Source organism: Megascapheus bottae, chromosome 14 (assembly GCF_031878675.1).
Source record: "Megascapheus bottae isolate mThoBot1 chromosome 14, mThoBot2.hap1, whole genome shotgun sequence".
NCBI lineage: Eukaryota > Metazoa > Chordata > Mammalia > Rodentia > Geomyidae > Megascapheus > Megascapheus bottae.
This window is the reverse complement of record NC_143522.1, coordinates 45,515,826-45,519,768: the sequence shown is the minus strand read 5'-3', so window position 1 is coordinate 45,519,768 and position 3,943 is coordinate 45,515,826. Positions and strand designations below refer to the sequence as shown.

The 3,943-nt window shown below is 42.0% G+C and overlaps 1 pseudogene; it reads left to right on the top strand.

Moving 5' to 3' along the window:
* Positions 1-469: 469 nt before the first annotated feature.
* On the top strand, positions 470-1,660 carry LOC150055170 (cytosolic 5'-nucleotidase 3A-like; annotated as a pseudogene).
* The last annotated feature ends 2,283 nt before the right edge of the window (positions 1,661-3,943 follow it).

Sequence of the window (3,943 nt, the reverse complement as noted above, 5' to 3'; positions counted from 1 at the left end):
GTATCTAGACCATGCAAAAACAGCTCACTACTATTCAATAGTCAGACTATCTCTGCAGTATTGACATATGTCTGCTACTTCAATTTAAGGCTAACGTGGACTACTTTGAATATGTCCACAGAATCATGGGCAGCAAGCCAGAGTCTCACCATAAGCTTTATGCTGAAATATAAACTATAATGTGTAATAACAAAAGGCACAGTGATGAACAGGGAGGAAAGTAGCCTTTTATTATCACACATTATAGGTTATATGTACACAAACAGAATTTAAGTATTGCTGATTGCAAGATAATCTAATAAAAGAGACAGATTAGTATGATAGTTACAAAGATAAACTAGGTTCCAGGAGTCAAAACCTAGCTAGGGCTGGGGCGGGGCGTTGGGGCCTCTTGCCCAGGGGCGAGGCTCTGAGGCCCCGCAGCTCTTGTTCGTGAGGGTGGCGTCTGGCGTTCTGTCCTGAGGTACTCGAGGCCAGCATGGACCAAGCGGCCATGGCGCAGATGGGTGCGGTGGAGAGCGCCAGCGTGTGCGCGTTGGTGGCGGGGGTGGTGCTGGCTCAGTACATTTTCCCCTTGAGGACGACGACAGGCCGCAAGACCAAGATCATCGAGATGAAGAATGAATAATCAAGAAATGCAAGAATGTGCTGTGCATTTGGAAATGATGCCAGAATTCCAGAAAAGTTCAGTTCGTGTCAAGAACCCTACACACCTAGAAGAAATCATCTGTGGTCTTATCAAAGGAGGAGCTGCCAAACTTCAGATAATCACAGACTTTGATATGACTCTGAGTAGATTCTCCTACAATGGAAGAAGGGGCCCAACAAGTCACGATGTCATCGACAACTCCAAGCTTATTACTGATGAGTGTCGAGAGAAGCTGCTGATGCTGAAAGGAGAAGTATTATAACATAGAAGTTGATCCCCACCTTACCGTGGAAGAAAAGTGCCCATACATCGTGGAGTGGGATACGAAGTCTCCTAGTTTGCTTATGGAGCAAGGTATAGAGAAAGCTAAACTTAAAGAAATCGTGGCGGAGTCTGACATCATGCTCAAGGAGGGGTTGGGGAATTTCTTTGATAAGTTGCGACAGCATGGCGTACCCAGTGTTCATCTTTTCGGCTGGAATTGGTGAGGTGCTGGAGGTTTATTACCGAAATGTCAGAGTCGTATCCACCTTCATGGACTTTGATGAGAAGGGGGTGCTGAGAGGGTTTAAAGGAGAACTAATCCACGTATTGAATAAGCATGATGGTGCCTTGAGGAATAGCGCCTTCTTCAGCCAAGTGAGGGACAACAAGTAACATCATCCTGCTGGAGGACTCCCCGGGGGACCTGCAGATGGCTGACGGGGTCGCCAATGTCCAGAACATCCTGAAAATCGGCTATCTAAATGACCTTGTAGAAGAGCTTTTGGAAAAATACATGGACTCTTATGATACTGTTTTGGTCCAAGATGAATCACTGGAAGTGGCCAACTCTATTTTCCAGAAGATTCTATAACAGATTTTTTTTTCCTAGAAGGCCTCAGACACATCCATATGGATCTCCTCATCCATCATGCTGAAGGAACTCCTGTTTATAATGTGGTTTTGCTCTTAAAGCTTTCACTCTGTGTGGCCGAAGTGCTTTTAGATGCATCCATTCGTCCGCTGGAAACTCCAGGTGCCCACCTCAAGACATTCCTCCACACATTTTTAAAACTGATTTTTTAAAGAACTTAAACAGCCACCAGGCGTGGTGGCTTATGCCTGTAATCCTAGCTATTCAGGAGGCTGAGATCTGAGGATCGAGGTTCAAAGCCAGCCTGGGTACTAAAGACTGTGAGACTCTTACCTCCACTTAAACACTAGAAAACCAGAAGTGGAGCTGTGGCTTAAGGGGTAGCAGGATAGTGCAGGGACAACACCCAGGCCGAGTCCAAATCTCACCACTGACAAAAACAAAACAAAACAAGAAAACAAAAAACTTTCACAGCCTGAAGTAGAAACATATCTCCCCATTCATTCACAGTGAGCTTTTTCTTTGAAGGTATCACAAGGTGTTGGACTGCAGGGACGTTTTTAGTTTTGTGAAGTGGTGACAATCTGTCTGATTTTTAGTGTGGCTGCTCTGTTGTAGATTGTGATGACGAGGGGTGTCACCATCTTCTGTGCTCATGTTACACACCTGACCACTTTTTCCTAGGAAACACTGGCTGGTGAGTCTGGAACACAGCTACTCATATTGCTGAGCATTGCAGATTTTCTGTGTGATGCAGTGACGATACTTGTATGGACACCCATGCAAAGCCTTTTCATTTTCATCTTTGCCATCTGGGCTGTACTTTTCACCAGTGACTGTACCAATCACCTACCACTGGTTTCCTTTCTCATCTCTCCTCTTCTTCCTTCCTTCCTTCTGTGACAGTTGAGTCCCAGCATCCTTGTTGTAGTAGCTATTTATTTTGGATGATTTTCGAAAAGTCATGAACTCTAAGTCCAAGTATAAAAAAAGAGATTTGCAAGGAAAATGCAACCTTCCCTCCAGAAAATACTGAGGCCTGTGAAAATGATTATTCACCACTGAAAATCTATGGAGAGTACTTTCTTGTGAATTTGGAAACACAGAATAAACTGGGAAATATCAGATTTGGAACCAAAAAAAATAAATAAATAAGCTAAGATCCCAGCTTTCTATAGAAAGCCAACCTTTAGTACAATCCAGATGAAGTTTGCTCATTATAGCTCTCTCTAATTTAAATGGGCAATTACTAATGAATAAAAGAAGTCTTAATGGACCAGGTACCAGTGGCTTTTGCTTGTAGTTCTAAACACTCAGGAGGCTGAGATCTAGGGATTGTGGTTCAAAGCCAGTCTGAGCAAAAATGTCCATGAAATTCTTATCTACAATAAACTACTCAGAAAAAGCAGAAAGTGGCTTAAGAGGTAGAGCACTATCACTGAGTACAAAAGGGCTCAGGGACAGCTCCCAGATCCTAAGTTCAAGCCTTTAGGAGGGGCAAAAAAGAAAAAGAGGAAAAAAAAAAGAAAAGAAAAGGAAGAGAAAAAGATACACATCTGGAATATAAATTAATTAAAAGTTGATATGTAGTATTTGCTTTAAATAGTATAACGAAGAAAAATGTGTGGATGAGAAATAACTAAAACAAGAAAAGCAACATATCAATAATTGTTTAAACTAGATAATAAGTACTCAGAGATTCTCGGTACAATTATATCTTAATTTGCCCATAAATGAACATCCTAACTAATCAAAACAAGTACCTTGTCTCAGGAAGCCCTTGTTTTTAGATATATTCTCCCAGACACTCATGTCTACTTGACTATTATTTTATAATGTGACAAATTTGGACGATGTGAATTTTTCTAAAATTCTGACTCTGGAAAGGAAGTTAGAGAACTATGTAGATTAATTCAGAGAACATAATCTTTATTCATCTCCCTTCACTACTGACACGGTTTGGCTGCCTCCTTGTCACACCTCCTTCTTGCTACCTTTTGGTATGTTCTGTATCACCTGTACCCTCCCTGCAGATTCGGATGCTGTCAAGGGCAATTGCCACACAACAGAAACTTGTACACAAGCCTTGCAGCCAAGAAACCAATAGCTGTCAACCAGCTGTCAACTGACAACGTTCTCAAGCATGAAACTTCTCATGTGAAAAAAATGAATACAGCATTCTTTGAACAGAGATTCCAAGTATGTCACCTTCCTGACGGTTATAAAATCTATCACCAAGTTAATCATGAGAGGTCTCCCTGCGGAGCACAAGTGTTAGCAGACAGAAATCCTTAAGAAGACCTTTCTGAGGAAGTTGACCTTTGTTGACCTCAATGTACAAGTAGATGCAAGTTGTTCCCCGGATATTTTAAGTTCTTAGGTACACGGTCATATTGCATTTATAGGTCCCCTGGTGAAGTTGGATCATTCTGACCAAT